The 25,892-nt window shown below is 47.1% G+C and overlaps 1 protein-coding gene and 1 long non-coding RNA gene across 2 annotated transcripts in view; one reads left to right on the top strand and one right to left on the bottom strand.

The window, feature by feature from the left end:
* The window catches only part of ZNRF1 (zinc and ring finger 1), a 46,658-nt gene that overhangs the window by 7,683 nt on the left and 13,083 nt on the right, over positions 1 to 25,892 (bottom strand). The window lies entirely within an intron of this gene.
* Positions 2,200 to 7,507, top strand: LOC310645200. The gene is made up of 3 exons (XR_014493432.1): positions 2,200 to 4,148; positions 6,669 to 6,781; positions 7,305 to 7,507. It is a non-coding gene; the product is annotated as an uncharacterized lncRNA (long non-coding RNA).

The raw sequence follows: 25,892 nt of genomic DNA, 5'->3' as shown, positions 1-25,892 counted from the left end.
ATTGGGACGTGTATAGAAAAGGCTTCGTGCAATATTGCTGCTTCCCAGAGAATCATCTGGATGTCATTGGAGCTTGGTTTAAAAAAGCTCCACTTTTTGCCTTGGTTGCGTAGTTTACATGACTTCTGTGTGTGCCCAGTGCCAGAGGGGCAAAACCCAAACATTTTAAATATATACATTGAGACGCATACCAACCTGTGAGGTACGCTCAGCTGAGAATACAGTTAGATTTATGATCATAATTGAGCCCCAAATTTATGTTGCTAAGCGAGACATTGGATAAGTGAGTTTTGCCCCACTTTACAACTTTTCTCGCCACAGAAAGTGTTAAGTGGATCACTGTGGTTGTGAACCGAGTTAACGGAGTTGTGAAGTGAATCTGGCTTCTTCCCCATTGACTTTGCTTGTCAGAAGGTCACAAAAGGGGATCACGTGGTCCCCAGGGACACTGCGACCGTCCTAAATATGAAAAATCCGAATTTTGATCACAGGATCACGGGGACGCTGCAACAGTCGTAAAGTGGGGAAAACTATCAGAAGTCGCTTTTTTCCGGTGTAACTTTGAACAGTCACTAAACGAACGGTCTTAAGTCAAGGACTGCCTGCATTAACTTTCCACAAGGATACCAAGCGGATTTCCTAGCTCAGTTTTGAATCCCCAGAGCCAAACCCATTGTTCCCGCTGCACCAAAGCGAGCACCGCTGTGTGAAACGGAACAAAACAGTTGCGAAGCTGAGCACCACAAAAAGCAATCCGAAAACTCAAGAGACACAAAACTGCGTACGTGGGGAAAGGGCTTTTGTTGTTGTGGTTTTTTAATGCCGCCTTACTTCCATTTGCCCGAGCTTTAACGTTGCACGGTAAAAATCTGACAGGAGCAAGAAAATAAAAATTAAGGACAGGATTCTACTGGCTTCAAAATTCAGGTCCTTTCCAGCGTTTAACGCAAAGGGAAATGTCTAATCTCGTCTGCAAATGCGGGCTCTCTGCGCCGTCCCTGCGCTGCCCCTTCCAGGAAGCTGAAGGAAGGAGAGGAACGATCTCCCAGCTGTTCCCCTGAAGGGTGGGCAAATGCAACGTAAGTGGTGCAAAGAGAGCTGGGATCTTACTCTTATATAAACCGACGTGCTGAAAATTACTCAGTTTATATAAACCATCTGAGACAACCGAGATTCAAAAGCAGGGGGTTGCACTATTTCTTTTTGCACATTTTATTTATTTATTTATTTATTGCTGGCTGTACGAACCAGAAAAACAAAATATAACAGAAAAGCTGAGCCCTTTCCACCCTTTGGGTCGGCCCAGCCCCTTCTTAAAACATGAAAGCCACAGCTGCTGCCGCTTCCTTAGGGCTTAGCGCCCCCCTCCCCCCCCCGTGTGAATTATAACCCATTTACAGCGGTATTCAATAGCTCGTGTCACGGTTAAACGCCTATTAAATCGCATATGTCAGCCAGCCCAATCTGAATAATCCTGGCCAGGATTTCAAAGAATAGAAGCACGAACAATGATCCTGTGCGTGAGACAAGATTCTTTCCGCCCTATGCAGTTAGGGCTCTCCGATGTCTTAAGTCAGGGGTCCTCAGACTTGACCACTTTAAGACAGGGGTCCCCAACCTGTGGGCCCTCTTGGCCACTGGGCCTCATAAAGGGATGGCCAGTGCACGCATGTGTACGCGTGCACTCGCCCCCACACCTGCTCTAGCAGTGCACCAAGTATCCCACCGGCACTAACACCACCCCGCCCCGAGCGTCCCACCAGCGCTAACACCGCCCTGCCCTGGGTATCCCGCCGGCACTAGCGCTCCGCCAAGCATTCCACCAGCACTAGCACTGCCCCATCTACAGAACTCACGCTCACGTGGCCCATTTGCACGTGCGCATGTGCTCGCGTGCAGCCTATTTGTGCGTGGGCACGAGCGCGTAACAGTGCCTGCCTCCCTTTCTGGGCCACCAAACCAAAAAAGTTGGAGACCTCTGACCTAAGAGATGGCTTAATGACAGCAACCAGGAGCCAGGATTGCAGTTGTTGAGCAAAATGTTCGTTAAACACTCACCTCCTTCAAAAAACATTTTTCCCCCCAAGAAGTTTATTTGGATAAACTCTCCTTTTAAAGATTCTGCACAGGGCTTCCATTTCAACTGTGCATTTTTTTTCCTTCCTAAGCTACAGTGGTATTTAAACTTTGTGGATCCTTTTGAACTGGGCACACCAATTACCGAAGCAAAAGTTGACAATCTTTTGCTCCAAGCTACCTGTTGCTTTGGATCCTTTTCCTCAAAGAGCCCATTTCTGCCTCATTTTGGATGATGGGATATTCTTTCTCTCACTTTAGGATTTGTGTGGTGAACAGATCACCTTTTGGGCCATGTTTATGCAGAAATATGGGAAATTCAAAAGGGTTCGCAAACTTTTAAGGACCTCTGCAGCTCCTGGGGCTTACTAGCAATGGTATGAAAGTGGGGAAAATCTCCGGGGAAATAATCTGCTTTATTTTAAAGAGGATGGAAAATGTGCCATGCAACATCACTGATCAGAACTCCTCTGCAACCCCAGGGCTATTGCCACAATCATGGGGGCTACAGAGCCACAACCTGTATAGCAGCAAGCCCAACTAGTATAGTGGCGACTGCTCAGGTGTCAAGTGCTGGGGAAATTAGGAGATTCAGGCGGTTCAAATAAGCATGAAGATTTATTGCAAGCTTAAGCTCTCTACAAGAGTCTGAACTATTAATGGTCAAGGGAAATTAGCAGGAGATAACAGGAAAAGGAATTTAAGGTGGGCTGGGCTTAGATCTCTTGTGAGCACACAGGGACTCATGACTGATGACATGTTTGACCCCTCCCTCAGGCTGAGGCTGGTCATCTCCTACACCAGGGCAGATCTGGGTTCAAGTCCCCCTGTCCACCACACAATCTCCTTGGAGACTTTTGGCCAATCTCAGTTCAAGCCTGTTGTGGTAGGGAAAACAGGAAGAGAGCGCTCTGTGGAATCCACCCGGTGCCAAAAAAGACAGACAGAAATCTAATAAACAAGGATAGAAGTCTCTGTACACAGCTATTTCCCTCCAAGGTTTCTTAGTGAGATTATTTTGATCATCTCACTGCTGTCCCAACCCTCAAAGGTGTCTCTGGAAAAGAAGAGGACTGGATCTAGTGCGACAGAAAGCAAAAATGCCTTCCCCTGTCCCCTGCAAGCTCCACTTGGCCTTCGGTCGTGCTTTTCTCCAAAGAGTCATCCTTCTGGGCTGGGAATCCTGGCTGGCATCGCTTCCCCACTGCAAAAAGTTGGCCAGCTCATCTGGCAGTGGGCAAAGCTGCCAGTCGGGTTCTCGGCTGGAGAATTGCAAAGATCAGACTAGGAAAGGCAGACACAGCCTACGGGGGGAGGCTCTGTCGACCGAACCCAGGAACAGCTCCTGGTCCACTTCCGCCAAAAGGAAAACCAACATGTCCTTCATGCTTTCCTCCGCAACTCCAATTTTGGTGCCCCAACAAAACTTGCCCAACAACACGGCTGTGTGACAGGCTTGGTGTTGCCGGTTTGGGATTTTCAGCTCCCAGGAACGGAGGCTGTTTACAGAATGAAGCGGCTGGCCAAAACCAAGGATTTTGTTACGTGAGCATTTTATCCTGGGACTGCGATGCAGGACTCTTCCGTGCATGGTGCTCACTCCCAGACTTATCTCTTGAGGTTCTTTTGCCTTTATTGTCTGCGGCTTCTCCTTCCAGTAACTTCTCAGGAGGTTTCTTATGCTGCCGAGTTGTGTCTCTTCCAATGCAGCCAAGTAATTCTCCACTGGAGCAGAAGGTTTAGACTAGAGCAGCAGAACTTGCTTCGCAGCATTTTTGACACCTTGTCCTTGGGCGCCTTATGAAGGAGGGGGACAGTGTTTGCAAGGGAAAAAAGAAGGGCTGTTCTTGCTGAAGATATATTTCACTGCACACCCAGACACCACAATTGTGACTATTATTGTTATGGTTGGTCACACAGCCAGCCAAATGTTTAGATTGGATCTGCCATTTTTATCTACCTACTGAGTCCTCCCCAAGGACCTGAGATAGACAGATATTGTTGGATTATGTTAAAGCAGCGGCCCCCAACCTTTCCACCTTGACGGCCTGGCCCAGTGTGGAGAGGACCAGGTGAGTGGAAAGCACAGGTGCACAGCTCCATTGGTGTGAGCGGCAGACACGCGCGCCTTCCACTTGGGTAAATGGAGCTTTGTGTGTGAGCAGAGGGCGCTTGCATGCAAAGCTCTACTCGTGCGAGCAGAGGGTGCTTGCACTCGTGTGCAAAGATCCACTCGCACGAGCAGAGGGTGCTCGGGCACGAAGACTCCATTCCTACAAATGGAGCTGTGTGCACGAGCGCCCTCCGCTTGCGCGAGTGGACCTTCATGCGTGAGCACAAGCTCCCTCCTCTCATGCACTCTCCGCTTGGGCAAGTGGAGCTTCACGCACAAGCACCCTCCACTGAGGTGCCCTCTGCTCACGCAAGTGGAGCTTCGCACTTGTCCGCTGTTCACACAAGTGAAACTTTGCGTGTTTGCCTATCGCTTACATGCCCTGGCCCACCAACTCTTGCTTGCAGGCAAGCGGTATTTCTTGCAAATATTCCAGTGCACCATTGTTGCCGCTTTGTCACGCATTGTTTGTAGTTGCTCTGTACAATCTTCTTACCGCAGCTAACCAAGTAGTGCCCTGTTTCTTCACTTGTTTTTTTCCCCCAAAGTGGCATTTGTTGCTCTTCTCAATTCTGACTTTGTATAAATTTGTCCTTAAGACTTGGTCTTGTGCAATCAGAATTAACTCCTCTGTCATATTACTACTACTACTACTACTACTACTACTACTACTACTACTAATAATAATAATAATACTAATACTAATAATACTAATAATACTAATACTAATAATACTAATAATACTAATACTACTACTACTACTACTACTACTAATAATAATAATAATAATAATAATAATAATAATAATAATAATAATTGCACAGTCCGCCAGATGTTCAGACTGGGTTTGGCATTTTTGACTACCTATCGAGTCCTTACCAAGGAACTGGGATAGGCAGATGTGGATGTTTGATGGCATTGCAGATCTCGTCGCAGGATGGAAGCTGTTATTATTATTGTTGTTGTTGCAACTTTACCATCCTTTTCTACACAACAGCAAGAAGGAACATGCAGGTGACTCCTGTTCCTCTGCCTGGGCATTTCCTTTCCCCTTTCCAAAAATGAAATCTTTTGTATTTGCCCTTCTTCAACTTCGTTCTGTTACCTTCTCTGAGAGATGGGGGTAATTTTGATTTTCTCCTCCAGTCTCCTAAAGCATTCGCTCTCTCAGCTCTGTGTCATCTGCAAATTCATTAAGTATGCCTACACAGCAGCAATTACATTTGGAAAAGATTCCAGCTTAGTGTGCTTCAGAGTTGAAAGGAGCTTGGGCAAAGATTACGGTGCTGCTTTTTGTTCCTTTTCCTTACAGTAATTGATACGTTGCAAGAGCAAAAAGGGGAAAGTAGTAATTGCCTGAGAAGTAAACCCAACCTCACTAAAAGAAACTTCAGACTGATGGGATGGAAGGAGATATCTGTAGGCTGATCCACAGAATTGCTTGTCAAAAGCCCTTTTAAAAATGTGTCTTATCAAAAATGCAGGATGTTGTAAGGCAGACTTTTTGAACCTTCAGCAACTCTTGCGCTCGTGACCTCTCGTTTGGACTCCTGTAATGCTCTCTACATGGGGCTGCCCTTGAAGACCACTCGGGAGGCTCCAACTGGTGCAGAATGCAGCCGCGCGAGTTGTGTTGGGAGTCTCCCGATACTCCCATGTTACACCTCTGCTCCGCGAGCTGCATTGGCTGCCGGTTGCTCTCCGGGTGAGATTCAAGGTGCTGGTGATGACCTATAAAGCCCTACATGGCCTGGGTCCGGATTACCTACGGCAGCACCTGCTGCCGGCATCAACCTCCCTCCGTCCAGTGCGCTCCCACAGAGAGGGCCTCCTCAGGGTGCCTCCGATCAGAGAATGCCGATTGGTGGGCGCGCCAGACCTGTGGAACCGCTTGCCGGTTGAGCTCCAGATGGCTCCCGACCTTCGCTCCTTCCGGCGCGATCTAAAAACTTATTTATTTGAGCAATCTGACCTGGTTTGATGGGTTAGGGCAGGGTTTTAATATGTTTTTAATTATTGTTTTAAATTTGGGCATTATATTTAATCGTTTTTTAACTTTTGTATTCTTTTTTTATATTTATTGCCCTGTACACTGCCCTGAGTCCTTCGGGAGAAGGGCGGTATAAAAATTTCATAAATATAAAATATAAATATAACTGAGGTTAAGCTGTGTGGACTTCAATTCCCATAATTCCCCAGCCGACAAGCTTTAAGATGTGTGGGCTTCAACTTCCGGAAATTCCCCAGTCAGTATTCATGCTGACTGAGGAATTCTGGGAGATGAAGTCCATGCATCTTAAAACTTGAGGTTGAGAAATTCTGATCTAAGGGACTTTATTTCAGTCCCCAAAGGTAATTCTAAACAGAAAATAACAATCATGCAATCTCATCTGGGCAATTTTGCAGGCAATCTAGACATGTTCCATTTATAATTTCCCAATTTTTTTAGTCCTGTTTTCACATTTTTCTTTCCCAAAAGAAAAAAAAAACAACCAGCAAAAATAACTGCACGATGGCTTTTGACTGGTAACATCAAAAGGATTTCATCTAGAATTGACTGAGAAAAATCTGGACCCCCTTCCTTGAAAAAAGGTTGGTTTGAGATATCGTATGAAAAGTTAAAAAAAAGTCTCCTTGAAAAATGAAGGGGAATCAATGGTGTGACACATAACAACGGCCTCTAGCTTTTTTTTGTTAATTCTCCAGTGTACGAACACATCCATACTGCAGAACTTGTAAAAAAATTTTTTTTTTTTATTTTAATTCCATTTATATCCCGCCCTTCTCCGAAGACTCAGGGCGGCTTACAAGCTTAGCAGTAGCCTTCATTCTATGTATATGCCTGCTTATTAGGGCTTTCACACACCCCCTAAGCGGCATTATTACAAAGTCAGCTTAATTGCCTCCAACAATCTGGGTCCTCATTTTACCTACCTCGGAAGGATGGAAGGCTGAGTCAATATTGATTTATCAAGGTTTTAAACCTCCAATGCAAAGAGTCTGTAAGAATACAGCAACCCACCATAACTCAATATTGCATTATAATTAACAATCACACATCTGGTGCTCTCCATGCTGCTCCACTATAAATAGGTCTTTTGCTTACTCCTTAAAGCTTCCGGCCCTCAATCAATGCCTTCGTCAGGTGTTAATCCATCAGGCTGGTGCTCTTGTGCAAGGAACCAGAGAGAAACCGGGATTAGGATTGACCATGGAAGCCCACTTTCATACTGTACAGCCCCTGCCTCTCAGTCGATCCACCTCACAGGAGCGCCAGTGGGAACACGAAACAAAGGACAATCTCCATGGAAGCCACCCTTAACTCTTGGGAAAACGTAGGAGATACATGCAATACCTCGATTAAGCACACAGAAATAAATGCTCCTAAGCCAAGAATGGATATTTGTTTTTCAGGTATCACTGGCATTATGTTCAGACATCTATTCTTCAACAACTGTGTCATATATAAAGTCGGCATACAGCCTGTCTCCTGGCTGCACTGCTGATTGGGTGGATAATGCCTGGCTGTTGTGTACTTCATTTTTATTTTTTTATATTGTGCATTTCATTGCAAGGTGCCTAGAATCATGTAAAATGAGATGGGCGGAGGGAGGGAGGGAGGAAAGGAAATTAAATGAAAGGAAATGAAAGGAAAGGAAAGGAAAGGAAAGGAAAGGAAAGGAAAGGAAAGGAAAGGAAAGGAAAGGAAAGGAAAGGAAAGGAAATCAAGAAAGACACACAACAATTTAAACCAATTCTAGATGTTGCCAAGTTCATTTAAGATTCAAATTGTCTAATCTTCATTGCTTAATATGGTATAACCATGCCTCATGTTGAACGATAGTTCAACATATACGAATAGATTATTTTATTTTATCCTACATCTGTCTTAAAATTTAGCTTTATGTCTCAGTTTTAGACAAATAACATCTTTCTTGGTTCTAGGGACATAGCTTACACTGGTAATATTAGCAGTAAAATATTCTGTATTACTCCTTTAGCTTATGTTTTAGCTTTGGTCCTCCTCTATTACTTTTCAACAGTTTGTTGATTGTTTTGTTCTATACTGGTCTTTGACCAAAATAAAACTTTGACTGACCGACAGTGCAATCCAGCGAATTAAATCAGAAACTTTGTGTGCACCTAAGAGACAAGCTAAAAACACTTCCGTGGATTTATAATTCTATAAATCAATACGGGGCCATCTCAGCAGGATGGCAGGTCTGGCGTTCTGGAAATGAGGGCCCATATATTCTGCTTGCAGTTATTTCAAAGAAGGCTTATATTTGGGATCCTGTTTTAGTTGGGGAAGGGGCGCGGTGGCTCAGTGGGTTAGGACACTAAGCTTGTCGATCAGAAGGTCGGCAGTTTGGCAGGTCGAATCCCGAGTGCCGCGTAGCAGAGTGAGCGCCTGTTACTCGTCCCAGCTTCTGCCAACCTAGCAGTTCGAAAGCACGTAAAAATGCAAGTAGAAAAATAGGGACCACTCCAGTGGGAAGGTAACAGCGTTCTGTGCACCTTTGGCGTCTAGTCATGCCGGCCACATGACCACGGAGACGTCTTCGGACAAGCGTTGGCTCTTCGGCTTTGAAACGGAGATGAGCACCGGCCCCTAGAGTCGGAAACGACTAGCACGCATGTGCGGGGGAACCTTTACCTTTACCTTTTTAGTTGGGGACTCTCAACCAGGTGGGATGGCTGTTTTCCCAAGGGACGACAGAGAAAAGGGGATTCCCCCGGAGTTAACCCAAAGAATGAGGGAACCTGTCCAGGCTAATACACAACAACACAACAATCACAAAAGGCCTCCCAACCATTGAAAACAAGCCTGGGCAGCAAAGACGGAAGACCTGTTTTTCACGTGGCGTGGACTTTTACCTGGGCAACCAGGACCAAAGCTTTTCCATCGCCCAGCAACCAAGCAAACATCCTCTATTTTTATAACTTCGGTCTCTGCCTGAGTCCGGTTATGCAGTCAAAAATAATCTTTAAAAAAAAGGACAGTACCAGCCGGAGACCACAGCGGGATTAGCGAGAGACATGAAATTGACAGCAGCCTGGGGGGGTGGGGGTTAGTGAATTCCTGCAGAAAAGGCCGCTGGTGGTCCTCTCTGCCTTCCCCACCGCCTCAGATGCACGCAAGGCACGCAAGGAGCAGTCAGCAGGTCTTTTAAGGCAGTGGCCCCAGGCAGTGGCACCAGGGACTGGTTTTAAGGCAGTGGCACCAGGGACTGGTTCCGTGGAGAGAGATTTTTCCGTGGACCGGAGGGGCCGTGGTTTCGCGTGCTGCCTGCATCCCACGGATGGGGCTTTGCATGTTTGCATGGCCCAGTTGCTGGCATGCTGCGGCCCGGTACCGGTCCACGGCCCAGGGGTTGGGGGACCCCTGTTTTAAGGGACCAGAAACTCCATGGGGGAATCGCAGTACTCACTTCTTCGGAGCAGGAAGGCAGCCACACGCCACAGCCACCTGAGGACCATGTTGCCCCTCGAGGGCAGAAAAGACCAAGGACCCCGTACTTCTGAAGCAGGAGCTCCAGTCCCTTTCCGGATGTGGCCACGGGATAAAAATAAGGAGGGCAAACACGGTGTCAACAATATGCCCGGCAATCCTCCCAGCAGGGGGATGTTGCTTTGACAGACATACCCAGGTGGGCAGCTGGCCAGATGCCAGGGCCACAGTCTTGGCATGCCCGAGCAGAGCAGAGTGCCTTTCGATGTGCTCCTGTGATGCTTCAGAGGCCCGCGCATGGCACACCCTTGGCAGTGCTGACCTTTCTCTGGCCTCTGAGCAGGAAGGAGCCAGAAAGTGGGGGGAGGAGGGCTAAGACTTCAAGGGGGAGGCTCTGATAGATTCCCCCCCCCTCCCCCAGTCTAATGTGCAGGGAGAATATTTTCCAAATGCTTTTCTCCCACTGTTGGGCTTCAGCTGAAATAAAGATCTTTCAAAGGTCTCTGAGAAATTGTCCTGAATGGAATGTGAATGTCTTCCCATTTATTGGGAATGTTTTCAAAGTTAATTTTTATCCAAATGAAAATAAAACGATGCAAACGTGATAAGGCAAGGGCAAAGCAATGAATACACGTACTTCTGTTATGCGTGCACATATATGTAATGGGCTGTTGGAACAACCTTGAGGAACAGGAGAAAGAGCCCCAACCAAGAGAATCGTCAGATAAAAAAGGACCGACGTGGGGGTGGGGGGAGAAAACTAATTTGAGAAAGTGCATTGAGACTTCAGAGATTCTGCTACTACTAGAGCTTTACAATAAAAACAGGACTGATTTACATAAGCATTATTCCTAGTCTGATCTACCGTGAAGAACTGAAAGTATATAATAAAACAGGGCTTTTCAACTTTTTCACCCATTGTACCACTTTTAGGATATGGCAACATCCAAGTACCACCAGTCGCCTAGCAAGGTGTCAAAAAGTTCATGACCAAAAAAAAAAAAGAAAAAAGTGATGAACTACAGGTAGTACTCAACTTACAACAGTTCGCTTAGTGACTGTTCGAAGTTACAATGGCACTGGAAAAAGTGCCCTTGGCGCTTCCGCTGAGCCCTGACAGCCCTGCAGCTCCAACCGTCTCTCACTCAGGCTTGTGCAGTGCTGCCACCGGTTCAGCTCATTCCCCTCCCCCGCTACCACTTTTCTAGGATGGCCACGTACCACCTGCCAGGTGCCAATGTACCACAGGTGGTACCCGTACCACTGGTTGAAAAACCCTGTAATAAGACACTTTTTTTAAAAAATCCTATCTTAGTACTTTAACATATTATTAAGAGTAATGCATATAGCAAAATGACATTCCAGCTACTCATTTCTGTATTAGAAAGATACTTGAAAATTGGAGAAAGAATGTGTCTCAGGACTCCAGTCTTTACAATTTGGAGTGTTTTCTTTCCCGTCAAGAAGGGATATGCTTGAACCTCCTATCCTTTCTGGTATAGTCCTCTCGCCACTGGTTGGCAGCCCCAATCTCAACGAAAAGACAACTTTGATCCTTTTCATTCATGATATTTTTGTCACTGCTAAGGAGGACTTTTACCCTGGAGAAATTATGGGGAAATTTGTCCTTCACCTGGAGAAATTGGAGGAAATCCTCTGCCCAATTTCTCTGCCTGAAAATTTGATGGAGAAGTCTGAATAGCTGCAAGTGGTGACCAACAAAACCCAGGCATTTTTTCCCCTAATTTTTGACACACTGACCCAAAGGTTTTGCCATCACTGTTTTAACTACTGGCTCCAGTGATTTTATAACTTTACGATTCCAAACTATTGACTTGATTCCCATATTGTATCACACTGGAGTTATTCTAAACCATCCTTGCAAAAAAAAAGAAAAGAAAGAGAAAGAAAGAAAGAAAGAAAGAAAGAAAGAAAGAAAGAAAGAAAGAAAGAAAGAAAGAAAGAAAGAAAGCTGATTGGATTCCCACAATCTGTTCAGCCATAAATTAGGATTCTCCAAAGGAAGTAGCTGAATTTACAGAACAAACTACACCCTATGCAAGCATCTCTTCTGAGGACAGTGTGAAATCTGATGGGATGGGGTGGGTTTGTTATTATGACTTTAATTTTAAATTTGTACTATGGGCATTGTTTAATCATGTTTTAATAATTTTAACTTTTGTATCTGTCTTTTACGTATTGCCCTGTTAACCGCCCTGAGTCTCTTGAGAGAAGGGCGGTATATAAATTAAATAAATAAATAAATAAATAAATAAATAAATAAATGTCGGTAAATGCTAAGCTTGTAAGCTGCCCTGAGTCTTCGGAGAAGGGTGGGATATAAATGGAATTAAAATAAATAAAATAAATAAATAAATCACAACCCAGAAGTCTAGCCTCAGACAAGGTTGGGTGGATGGAGTTTGCCATCTTGCTGGAACTCTGAACTTAGAAATTTGCCTCCTACGAGTCATCGCCTGGAGCCAGAATAAAATTTCTTTGGGCCTAGCTTCTTATGGGAACCCAGCGAGTCTGTTTAGTTACCCTTAGTTTTGGGGTTAGAAATCTAGAGTTACAAATAAGTAACAGTGGACAACATGACTCCATTTGCCAGCTCAGTCAACCACCTTTGCCACTCAACAACCTTGAACCTGTCAAGTGACTCTGTCAAATTGTGGGACGGGCAACTTGACAGAAAAGGACAGGCAGGAGAAACTCGGTGGTGGCCAAACTAGATGTCCATTTCCAGCAAACCCAAAGGTTTCTTTTCAGGATAGGAAGGCTAGGATGAGTTCTAATCCTGGTTTAAGCAAGCAGCCAGCTGGATGACCTGAGCCTAGTCCCTCTCTCAGCCCTGGGAAGAAAAATGACAGTTGTAAACCACTTCGGCAAATGGTAAAGACTTTCCAGGCAGTCCAGCCAGCAGGAAAAACTGACTTTGAAAAGAAGTTTAGTTATAAAGGAATGCTTAGGTGGCCTCAATTTCAGCTGGGCGTAGTGTGAATGCAACCGATAACATTGAGAAACAACTTTCTAAAGCAGACAGTGAAGTATTTCACAAATGGGGTTCTGATTCCTCTACTCGCAGGTGATTTTGTTAAAATCTTGCAACAGACCTTATTTCAAAGTTCCTCTGAATGGCAAGCTCATAAGCTCCTGGAACAATTTTGTGGCATCTTGGTCCATGCCTGCCTGTCCCAAGACTTCCTTTAGTTGGAAAGCAACCTGGTACAGTGCCCTGTCTGGATTTCCTCTTGGGAGTGGTGTTGTCAAGTGCCCTGGAAATCAGAAGTCCAGGCAATATAAAGGTTTATTGCAAGCTTAAGCGCTCTACAAGAATCTGAACTATTAATGGTCCAAGGAAATTGGCGGTAGAGAAGAGTCAATGGAATTCAAGGTGGTCCAGACTCGGGGCTTGTGACGCATTATGCCTTTGACCCCGTCCCTTGGGCTCAGCTCAATAACCTCCTACAAGCGTCCTTGTGTTGCCATGCTAAAACATTCCTTGGCCATTGGCCTTAAGCTTGGCATAATTTGTCTCGCACTATTATTGCTTGAGAACATGTAAGTGCCATAAATTATTACTACTGCCAAACTTGTGTTCCCCCCAACCTCTGAAACAACCTACATCTCAGCAACTTGCAGGACTCCAGCTGCTGATTTAGCAGGCTTTCCTGATTTACTGAAGGTAACCATTGGGTTGCATCGCAACGGGGTTGGTTTCGTTGTGGGTTCATTTTGTTGGGCAGAATGTGGCAGGCGACCTGACCCAGCCGTTCTGTTCAAGTGAATCTGAGGTTTGGCGTCATCTCTGAGCCTCGTCCTTTGGGTGTTGCTGTTCCTTTTTTAACAGTTCTTACCTGCTGACTAATTATTATTTCCTCTGATTGGTTCGTTTCTGATGCAGCTCTAACGGCCTGCCGATTAGTCACTTTGCAATGCAAGGGGAAGATACTGTAGTTGGAAGGATTTTCTAAGAAACAAGACTGGGATTGCTGGAGGGCTATGCCTGCATTTTGCCTCTGTCTGCAAGTCACACGCCCTTGACAATCCCTGCCCTCTGCTTTTCCACACCTTTCCCTTTTAATTACAGAGCAGGCCTCCTGGGTCAGAAGCCCTGCAGAGAGATTGCCTCCTTTGCTCCTTGTTTAATCCAAACCATTACTGGTCCACTTTTAGACCATTCAGGAGGAGAACAATCCATGAAATTACAGAGTCGTCCATCAAGAAAAGCAAAAAAGCTGATTGGGACGAACAGCTTATCCAGCACAGGGAGACGTCTGAGGACTCAACGTGGCTTTTATTAAACTAATCCTCCAGAGTTTGTCCTTCTTTAAGTCAACAAGTGCCAATCAAAAGTCAACATTTTACCTATTACAGGTAGTCCTTGACTTACGATCGCAACTAAGTCCAAAATTTCTGTTCCAAAGCGAGACATTTGCCCCATCTTACGGCCTTTCCTGCCACAGTTGTTAAGTAAATCGCTGTGGTTGATAGGTTAGCAGCACAGATATTAAGTGAATCTGGCTTCCCCATTAATTCTGTTTTGTCAGAAGGTCGCAAAAGGAGATCACGTGACCCCAGGACACTGCGACCGTCATAAATATGAGTCTGTTGCCGAGCGTCTGAATTTTGATCACGTGACTACGGGGATGCTGCAGCGGTCGTAAATGTGAAAAACAGTCATAAGTCACTTTTTCAGTGCCCTTGTAACTTCAAACAGCCACTAAATGTACTGTTGTAAGTCGAGGACCACCTGTAATACATGAAATAGGCTTATGTTGTGCCACAAATGTGTGCTTCCGAGAGGAGTAGATAGGTTGACCAACCAAAAGTTAATTTAAACATTATTTATGCCTGGCAGCATTTTCAAAACAAATGGGTTCCCTGCAAGCCTCTTTTCCTTAGCTTCGAGAGGCAGCGTCTTTCTTATCAACCACAGTTTGACAATGTTCACCCAAGCAAGTGAATTAATCCCAGGCTGGAAGGGGTTTTGAGGTTTGCAGCTTCACAGCGCTCGTCCCCACCCCTGAATTTCGAGAGGCCGTAAGTTCCTCTTGGAAGCCCACCCCCACGCTGCTCTTTTGCCTAGGCTGCACTGCTATTAATCTTTTGGGGAGTGGGAGAAGGTGTCCCCTGCGCTTCTAAGTCCTATTTTCAAAGGGAGGTTTTCTTCTCTGACGCCTCTTGTCCCAACAAAAGACAGCCGAGCCAAACTCATCCTTTGAAAACATTATTTCCAGTTCTGGATTTCCCCTTTCCACCCTGGAAGATGGAAGATCTCACTGGGGCTGGGTTGCTAGAAGGAACAAGGGCTGTTTTCACCCACCACGTCTGGGAATGCCACACCCGGAATTTCTAGCCAGGGGAGAAGAGAAGGGAATATGCCTTCTTCACTCAGGCCAGGAAAACAAGGAATCAAGCGTGATGGGATATTGCCCACCCAGGTTTAAGACTTGCTGTCCAAAACAACTCTTGCGGGCTGAACTGCAGCTTCGCTCCCATTCTCCATAGCCACTTGAACCCTCAGCCTTTTTCTTGATTCGTCTCCTAGTTGCTTTATGCCGCAGAATAAATTTCCATCTGGATGCTTTATATTCAAATTGCAAACCTCATCAGTCCCTTGGATTTGTTTCAGAATTCCACTCCGCCCTATTTGTTGGTTTGTGTGTCTGCGTGTGTGTGCATGTATGTGTATAGCTGTACGTTCACATTCAATTGTTGTCCCACACTGCAACCCCAGCAACATGCAGAAATGTGAAAACATTCTGTTAAGTCTTAAAATACATTAAGCAATTTAAAACGAAATAAAATAAACCAGAGTCCAAGTAAATCATGATAAAGCAAATAGGAAAAAGCAACAAGAAGGTGAAAATAAAGACACTCCCTGGCTAGTTTGGGAGTCTCTAGAGTATTATCTAGGACAGTTTGATTTTCAGCATCTTCTGAAGGCCATCAAAGATGGACCAGTTTGATCTTCATTGGGAGACTATTTTGGGGGACAGTTGTGTTTCAGCTCCGTTAGACGTCCTGGAAGTGGGGGACTAAGATCAGCTTTCCTCTGGATCAGGGCTCCCCAACACCTGGGCTGCAGGCCAGTACTGGTTCACGGCCTGTGAAGAACTGGGCCATGTAAGCAAATGAAGCTTCGTCTGCACATGCACAGGATCTAGGTAGTATGAGAAACCACAGTCCCCCCTGCCACCGATGTTGGTCCACGGAAAAATTGTTTTCCCGAAACTGGTCCCTGGAAAAAAAAAAGTTGGGGGGGGGGGGCACGCGCTGCTAGATGACCTAATAGTGTTGGGCTGATCCAGTCGTGCCAAGCTGCACAGCTTTAGAGGTGACTCAGTGTTTTAAAATGTTCCCCAAAACCAACTCATTGCCTTTAGTACCATCAATCTCTCCTCAGCTCTTAATTACCCATGCATGCTTGCACCTCTGGGCGAATGCCAATGGGGTGGAAGAGATGGGGAAGGGTTAGCTTCATGCTGACGCTCAAGTGTGTTACAAATCTTTAAAAATGAGTTGGAGAAGTCAAGGCTGCCTTGGGAACCTGGTAGACAGGAGGCCTTCTCAGCTCGCTTTTTCTTCATTTCTGTCTCTTGCACATTAAGAGAGACATATGGAAGCCTTGCTCGTGTGCGCACAGAAGATCACACCTCTAAAATAGCTGGGATCAGCTGCGCGATGCCAGCAGATACATGATTTTCTTCGGTGTGGACAACTAAACATGCAGACTTGTTCCCCCTTTTTCTGCTTCAACCTAAGGCGATACGATACAGAGGGAGAACAGCTCTTATCACCAACATCCCCCACACACACACGCACAGACACACACACTGGTCCCAGGACTGCGGCACCAACCACCCCACCTCTTGCATTGGCTCACCCCCACAACACAGGAATTAATCCAGGGCGCAGCATTCCTGGATTATTTATTTATTTATTTATTTATTTATTCGGTTTATATACCGCCCTATTCCCAAAGGACTCAGGGCGGTTTACAAGGCAAAATTTAAAAACAATCCAATATAAAATTAAAATAAAATAAAATTAAGTCTAGCTGCAAAAATTAAATCACAATTTAAAAACATTAAACCCCTCAGTCCAGACCAGATAGCTCAAAGAGCCAGGTTTTTAGGTCCCGGCGAAATGAACGAAGGTCGGGGGCAGTCCAGAGTTCCGTTGGCAGTTGATTCCATAGGGCAGGTGTGCCCACAGAAAACGCTCTCCCCCTGTGGATCGCCCGTCGGCAATCCTTGACCGTCGGTACCCTGAGGATTACTGACCACCATCTTCCCAGGCTCCTCCCCCCCCCCCCCCGTTTGGCACCCTTCAGATTAAGTTGAGCCTGGAGCTCCCTGGACTGGCTGAAGGATTTGGGACTGCTGGCCTCCATGTATCTGGAGGGTGACAAGTTAAGGAACCTGGCACAAGTCAACTGGAATTCAGGTTGAACTCCACTGCTCACAGGTTTTTATGGGCTCTGGAGCACCACTGGATTCTGGGGAAGTTAATGGCAAGGTGTTTCGCCCCTCTTTGACCCAGAAAAATGCAAGTCCCCACAGAATTTACGGAGTATCTCTTGCACCTAATTCTTCCCAATCTCAACCAACCAACCAACGCAACCCAACCAAAAACAAAAATCCAGACTGTGTTGGGAACAGCCCAGGAAGGCCTTGGGCATGTGCTTCCCTTCTACAACTGCTCACCCCAACCATTAGGATGAAACCTCCCTGCTTGGAGAACAAAAATGGAGAGGACCCAAACCAGGTGTACTTTTGGTTGGAGCGCCAAGTTCCCGTTTGAGAAGCACAGGCCGGCAGGTCTCAAGGTCTTTGTAAGGAACAATGAAATCAAGCTGGTAAACTGGTTGGCAAGAACAGCTTGAAGGCTCTAGTGAGAAACAAAGGAAGCTGCTGGATTGCCCCACAGCAGATAATAGTTTTTTTTGTCCTCTGTTTGTTTTGGAGGCCGTCATCTCCTCCCTTTGCAAGGAGCCAGGAGCTGGTGATCTTCAGCTCTGAAAAGATGCAACTGAGCCATCACCAGCCATCACCTCCAACCTGGGGCCGGATCGGCTCCCCCCCCCCCGCCCCCGTTTGAAGAACGGTATCTTTAAGCCTTCTGGAATTGTGGATTGGGATGCAAATCTGAGGTAGGTTACGTAGGATCCCTGCCAAGGTCTACTCGTCTCCCAAAATGGCAAAACCATGGGAAATACAGGGTGAGCACAACTGACCACAAAATTTCTGTGGCTAAGTGAGACATTTTTTTGCCCTGTTTTACGACATTTTCTTGCCACAGTCGTTCAGTGAATCACTGCAGTTGTTCGTTTAGTAACACGGTTGTTGTTAAGCCAATCCGGCTTGCTCACCGATTTTGCTGATCAGGAGCAGGACGCTGGAGGCTGCAACCGTCATAAATACGAGTCAGTTGCCAAGCATCTGGATTTTGACCCCATGTCAACCCCTGGGGCTGCTGCAGTGGTCGTGAGTTTGAAAACGGTCACAACTCATTTTGCCAGTGTCGTTGCAACTTTGAACAGTCACTAAGTGAACTGCTGTAAGTCGAGGATTACCTGCAGTTAAACTCTGCGAACATCTATAAGCTGAGGATTCTGAGCTCTACAAATCCCTTTTTCCCCCCCTTTCAAACGTTGCCTGAACTTTAAACCTGCAGTTGGCAAAGGTGACCTGGGCATTTTTCGTTTCTGACTTGCAAACGTTATTTTTAAAATCGTGCTTCTCTGAGCCTACTGAAGCCTTTCAACCTTGCCAACCTATTTATGCTCACTCGAGGCGTGTTAAGTTGTGGTGAAGGAGCCAGGAAGCTCGCTCTGCTGTTCACACTCTAGAGCAGGGCTCCTCAACCTTGGCCACTTTCAAGACTTGTGGACTTCAATTCCCAGAATTCCTCAGCCAGCTGCTCTAGAGAAAGCAGGACTGGTATATCCTGGATGCAGTTGCGTTCAGAGCTAACGCCTATCCTGGGTGTCCGCTAACAGCTCTTCCTTCTTTGGAGCTGACCACGACACAGTCACAGAGTCTCGTGCCAGCCTCCTCCTGATGCATTTTACGAGGGTTCGACACCGCACAGAATTCTGCCTTCTCTACCAGGCAGGTTTTGCACACCACGGGAGTTAACAGCTGCAGGAATAGCGAGGGAGCACACAAGGGGTGTGTTTGTGTTTGTGTGTGTATGTATGTATATATACATATACATATATAGACAGAGAGAGAGAGAGACAGACAGACAGACAGACACACATACACATTGTCTGCTTGTACAGGTAGTCTGCAGGAATAGCGAGGAAGCACACAAGGTGTGTGTGTGTGGATATGTATGTGTGTGTGTGTGGATATGTATGTGTGTATGTGTGTACAGACAGACAACACACACACACACACACATACACACTGTCTGCTTGTACAGGTAGTCCCTGATTCATAAACATTCGTTTAGTGACCGTTCAAAGTTACAATGACACAGGAAAAAGTCACTTGTGGCCATGTTTCACACTTGCGACCATTGTAGCGTCCTGATGGTCACAGGATTAAAAGTTGCACGTTTGGCAACTGGGTTCGTATTTACGACGGTCGAAGTGTCCTGGGGTCCCGTGATCCCCTTTTGCAACCTTCTGACAAGCAAAGTCCACGGAGAAGCCAGATTTGCTTAGCCAATGTGTTACGACTGCAAGTGATCACGCAGGTGACCAGGAAGGTTGTAAAACAGGGCCAAACTCATTTAACAGCAGTCTTGCTTAACAGTGGAAATTTTGGGCTCAGCTGTGGCTGTAAGTTGAAGACTGCCTGTGTAAATGTTCAGCATTACACATCAAGGCGTCATGTAAGGGGCAATCTGCAAAGGTTTAAAAAAACATAAATATTTTAGATGTTATGCTAAATTAGATTCCCAACTTTGGAATCTGACTAATTTTGAGGAATAGGCGGCTATACTGACAGGGTGTGGCACTACAGCTAAGAGAATGATTTGGAGAAACTGGAAAAGTAGAACGACTCCCAGTATTTTAAGGAGTGGAAATGTGTAATAAATGGTTATAAAAAGGCAATTTCATCTACTCTGCCAAAATTTTTTAAAAAAATGATGCAATACATTTCCCTTTGGCACGGAGGTCCTGACATCTCACGAGAACAAATGTATTCTTTAATTTAGAAACTTTTAAATATTGTTTAATATTTGATGGATACATGACATATTCCTTTTTTGTAGATGAGTGCTTTAATAAATGTCTAAATAGATCCACAGTTTGCCTCCCTTCTTGTCATTTTTTTATGTAGTTACTGCTGAGCTACTGAGACATCCCTCTCTGTGCTAGGGAAAAGTCCAAATGAAATTAAATGTGGTGTCAGTCATGATACCAGTTAGAAAACAAGCCAAGATCCTTCCTTGCCCCGCATCCCCAAGGGCAGGGGTCGGCAACCTCGGCTCTTTTATGACTCGTGGACTTCAACTCCCAGAATTCCTGAGCCAGCTATGCTGGCTCAGGAATTCTGGGAGTTGAAGTCCACGAGTCATAAAAGAGCCGAGGTTGCCGACCCCTGCCCAAGGGTGATATTTAAGAAACCTCTTAAAAATGTGGCTACAGGTAGTCCTCGGTGTACAACCACAATTGAGCCCCATTATTTATGTTGCTCAGCAAGACAAGTGGTTAAGTGAGTTTTGCCCCATTTTACGACCTTTCTTGCCACCGTTGTTAAGTGAATCCGGCTTTCCCATTGACTCTGCTTGTCAGAAGGTCACAAAAGGTGACATACGACCCCAGGACACTGCAAGCGTCATAAATATGACTCAGTTTCCAAGTGTCTGAATTTTGATCACGTGACCAGGGGGAATGGCTGTGTGAAAAATGGTAAGAAATCACTTTTTTCAGTGCCGTTGTAACTTTGGTTTTTTTTATAAATAAATCTTTATTTACATTTCGTGTTAAAAACATACCATACACCGAGAAAGACAAAAAAAACCCATTTACAATATACAAAAAATGAAGAAATCAAAAAATTGAAAACCAGTTCAAAAATTTCACATTATATCTACTTCTAAATTAACAATTATATTCCACTCATTAAGTCTCTTATAACTATTCAACTCCAAAGCTTATTCATTAACAAAGACTTCATTTTTGACCAACCTCCAAGCCACCCTCATTTCTTTAATCTTTTATCCATCCAAATATACCATTTATTCCATGATAGAAATGCTGGTGTCTCTTCTTTACCCTTCAACTTCTTGGTCAATGTGTCTGCTTCTGCACAATCAAGTATTCTCCTAATTATAACTTCATCCGGCGGGGTATGATTTGCCTTCCAAAATTGAGCATACCCCATCTTTGCCGCCGTTAAGATATGTAAAACGAAATACCATATTTCCTTCTTAATATTTCCAGGCCTGGAGCCAAGCAGATACGTCTCTGGTTTAAGATCAACTAAACACCCTGTGATTTCCTCTATCCATTTTTGGATCCTCATCCAATATCTAACGATATCTTAAAAGAGCCTTGGTGGAGCAGTGGGCTAATGCCTCCTTAAGTAACACCAGCTGCCTGCAATTAGTGCAGGTTCGCGTCCCGCCAGGCTCAAGGTTGACTCAGCCTTCCATCCTTCCGAGGTAGGTAAAATGGGGACCCACATTGTTGGGGGCCATTAGGCTGACTTTGTAATAATGCCGCTTGAGATGGGGCCGAAAGCCCTAATAAGCAGGCATATACATAGAATGAAGGCTACTGCTAAGCACATTGATTTGTGCTTTAGATTGTAAGACGCCCTGAGTCTTCGGAGAAGGGCGGGATATAAATGGAATTTAAATTTAAATTTAAATTTAAAATTTAACCACTTCTGGACATGAACGGTCACTAAATGAAGTGTTGTAAATCGAGAACTACCTTTATTTCCCCCAGCCTTGGGTTTGGGCAGGTACTGAGACCTGACAGGATTTCAACTGTTTCGAGGAATAACTTTCTATGGACAGAACACGGATGCTTCGGAGTCTTCTACGGCTGGGTGACCTATCTCAGCTTAATAAACACACACACACACACACACACACACACACACACACACACACACTCCCCCTTTGCTGTTTAGCGAGAGGGCGAAACCGGGGTTCGAATGAGGAAAGGTGGGTCCACGGCCTTATCTATAAATCCCGGCTTGTCTCTCCGGGTGGATTTGGATCACAAAGTGCACTAATCAAACAGGCTGTGTCTGCACAACACACGAAACTGCAAAGCTCACCAAGGTGACACAGTTTAGCAAATGGAAACATAAAGCTTGTAAATAACTCATTTAACCACCTCGGTGAACTCAGCCTATACAGGTAGTCCTTGACTTACCAGCATAACTGAGGCCACAATTTCTGTTGGTAAGTGAAACATTACTCAAGGCTATGGTCTTCCCAGTTGCAATGTATGGCAGTGAAAGTTGGACCATAAGAAAGGCCGAGCGCCAAAGAATGGAGGCCTTTGAACTCTGGTGCTGGAGAAGACTCCTGCGAGTCCCTTGGACTGCAAGGCGATCAAACCGGTCAGTCCTAGAGGAGATCCACCCTGACTGCTCTTTAGAAGGCCAGATCCTGAAGCTAAAACTCAGATACTTTGGCCAGCTAATGAGAAGGAAGGACTCACTGGAGAAGAGCCTAATGGTGGGAAAGATTGAGGGCAATAGAAGAAGGGGACTGTTCTGAACCAGCCCTCTTCTCGCACCCCTAATCAAAAGAAGAGACTGGAAAGCGTCCAAGGCTAAAAGGCTTCTGCCAAGATTTAATAGTAAACACACAAGAGCTTATCTTCTCAAGCAAAAGAGTTGCTTTCAGCAACCAGCCCCTCCCCAAACACTCCTTTTATAGAGAGCTCAGGGCGTGGTCTCCCTGTGCCTCCTCCCGAGGAGTCCCATAGCCTTTCTTTGTTTGTCCCTGCTCGACTGCCTCCTGCGTCGGGCGTCCTTGAACAGGGCCAGCTGTGGGTCATCATCCTCCGCACTCTCGGGCTCACACAGCTGAGCAGAGGTTCCCGGCTGAGGACTCTGCAAAGTCTCCAAATCATCATCAGCCGGTTCGTTTCCCTCCTCCCCCACATCTGAGTCCTCCGATACATCGGAGCCGGCTGTCGGACCCACAGGCTGACCCTGAGTCACAACACTATCCCGCACCGCAGGGCCCTTCCCCCGGGTCTGCCGATCCGGATGCGGTCGGGATGGGAACTGTTCGTGAAACGCAGTCACCAACGCAGGGGCATGAACGGCGGTCGCGTCTTCCCATGTGAAGTCCTCCGGCCCGTACCCTTTCCACTCGATCAGGTACTGGAAGCGACCTTTCAGCCAGCGGGAATCCCTGATGCTGGCGACCTCGTACTCGGGGGTGCTGTCGCCATCACGAGGTCCTGATGGGGGAGGTTCCGCTTGGCGAAGTGGACAAGCCGGTTGTTTGGGGACCAACAAGGACCGATGGAAGACGGGGTGCACGCGCAGGGAACGTGGCAGAGTTAAACGATAGGCGACCGGGTTGATGACGGCCTCGACTGGGAACGGTCCAAGGTAACGGTGGTCCAGCTTCCTCGCCGGCCGAGTGGATGGTAGGTTCCTGGTGGACAGCCAGACCCGATCCCCCACCGATAGTGGAGGCGTATCCCTTCTCGACCGATCGGCGAACCTCTTGTAGTCGGCCTTGGCCTTCTCCAGCTGCCGTCGCACCAACCGATGGATCGCCTGTAACTCCGCCATGAATTCGTTCGCTGCCGGCTCCGGTGAGTCCACGGGAGAAAGGGGGAAAAACCGGGGGTGATAACCCACATTGGCCAAGAACGGTGTCATCTGCGTGGAGGTGTGCTGCGAGTTGTTAAAGGCAAACTCGGCTATGGCCAAATAGTCCACCCAATTGTCCTGCTGCAGGTTAACGTAGCAGCGCAGATACTGCTCTAAGATGCCGATGACCTTCTCGGTACCCCCGTCGGTCTGAGGATGATGCGCGGACGAGAGGCAAACCTTAATGTCCAACGCCCGCATCAACTCCTGCCAGAAGCGGGCTGTAAACTGGGCCCCCCTATCGGAGACGACTCTATCGGGAAGGCCGTGCAGCCGGAACACCTGTTGGATGAACATGCGACTAGTGGCGCGAGCTGACGGTAAGCCGCGACAGGGGATGAAGTGCGCCATCTTGGTCAACATGTCCACCACCACAAACACTGTCGTGAAGCCGGAGGATGGGGGTAGATCCGTCAGAAAGTCCATGGACACAGCCCCCCAGGGTCTCTTGGGCGTTGGCAAAGGCTGCAGTAAACCAGGCGGGGCCCCTGTCGCTGACTTGGCCTGCCTGCATGGGACGCAGGAGGTGACATAAGACTGGACATCGTGTCGGACTCGGGGCCACCAGAATGTACGGGAGACCAGGTTCAGAGTCTTGAACAGGCCAAAATGCCCCGCAGCCGGGTTATCATGACATTGGCTGAGGACGAGTCCCCTGAGTGGCCCTCCTGGAACATAGAGCCGGTCACGATAATACAGGAGTCCATCCGTGACCGACCAAGGCGAATCTGGCCCCACCTCTTCCTTCCGCTGAGCCACCCACGCCTCCTGCTGCTGCGCCTCCCGGATCCGAGCCCGTATATCCACCGGCTCCCGCACCGCAGCAAAAGACTCGACGGGGATCACGGTCCTGGGCGGAAGCTTGTCTTCCACTCGGGTGTACTCGGGCTTCCTGGACAGAGCATCCGCTCTCTGGTTGTGCCCGCTTGGTATGTACCGCACCCGGAAGTCAAACCTCGCAAAGAAGAGGGACCACCGGATCTGGCGTTGGTTCAAATTCCGAGCGGTCTGCAGGCTTTCCAGATTCTTGTGGTCCGTCCGGACCTCGATTTGATGCCGCGCCCCCTCCAGATGATGCCTCCAAGCCTCGAACGCCGCCTTGATGGCCAGCAGCTCCTTCTCCCAGATGGTATAGTTGCGCTCCGAGGGATTCAATTTCCGAGAGTGATACGCGCAAGGGAAAAGGGTACCGTTGGGCGTCGCTGCCTGGAGCAACACGGCCCCAATGGCAATGTCGGAGGCGTCCGCCTCCACGACAAACGGCCGTTGCGGGTCAGGATGCTTCAAGATGGGCTCCTTCATGAAGGCGTCCTTCAAAGCTTGGAACGCCTGTTGTTCGGGGGCGTTCCACTGGAACCGAGTCTTCTTCTGCAGGAGCCGGGTGAGGGGGGCTGTCAAGGCAGCAAAGCCAGGGATGAATGTCCGATAGTAGTTGGCAAATCCAAGAAGTCGCTGAATATCCTTCACGCGACGCGGGGGTTGCCAACTCTGCAACGACTCAACTTTACTCGGTTCCATGGCGATGCCCTCAGGAGAAATGCGGTGACCCAAGAAATCAATGGTCACCTGGTAGAACTGGCACTTCTCCAACTTGGCAAACAGCCGATGTTTCCGGAGGCGCTGCAGGACCTGACGGAGATGCTGATGATGCGCTTCACGCGACGGGGAGTAAATCAGGATGTCGTCCAGGTAAATCACAACAAACTGGTCCAACAGATCCCGAAAGATGTCATTCATAAAATGCTGAAACACAGCGGGGGCATTGGTCAGGCCAAACGGCATCACCGTGTACTCGAAATGTCCATAGCGAGTACCAAACGCCGTCTTCCACTCATCACCCGGCCGAACCCTGACGAGGTTGTAAGCTCCACGCAGGTCCAGTTTCGTGAAGATCTTAGCCTCCCGGAGTCGGTCCAAGAGCTCGGGGATGAGGGGCAGCGGGTAGCGGTTACGCACCGTGATAGCGTTGAGTTTCCGGTAGTCACAGCAAAGCCGTAACTCGCCCGACTTCTTTTTGACGAAGAGCACGGGCGCAGACACTGGCGAGGACGAGGGCCGGATGAAACCACGAGCCAAGTTCTTTGTCAGGAAGTCCCAGGAAGGCAGGAAACAGTTCTGGATTACCAGCAAATTTATCCGGCATAGCTATCTGACATTTCCTCCTGGGTGGGGGGGCAGCATGTACCTGAGCCTGCAGTTGTGCCACCTGAGTGGCCAGCAAGGTGAGTTGCTGGTTGAGCTGGGCATTCTCGGCAAGAAGCTGCTCCATCGTAGTATTAAGGGGTGGGTGGCTGAAAGCAAACTGTTCTGAACCAGCCCTCTTCTCGCACCCCTAATCAAAAGAAGAGACTGGAAAGCGTCCAAGGCTAAAAGGCTTCTGCCAAGATTTAATAGTAAACACACAAGAGCTTATCTTCTCAAGCAAAAGAGT

The sequence above is a fragment of the Vipera ursinii genome, assembly GCF_947247035.1.
Source record: "Vipera ursinii genome assembly, chromosome: 10".
NCBI classification, from domain to species: Eukaryota; Metazoa; Chordata; class Lepidosauria; order Squamata; family Viperidae; genus Vipera; species Vipera ursinii.
Note: the sequence above shows the minus strand (reverse complement) of the source record. Positions and strands in the feature narration are given on the sequence as shown.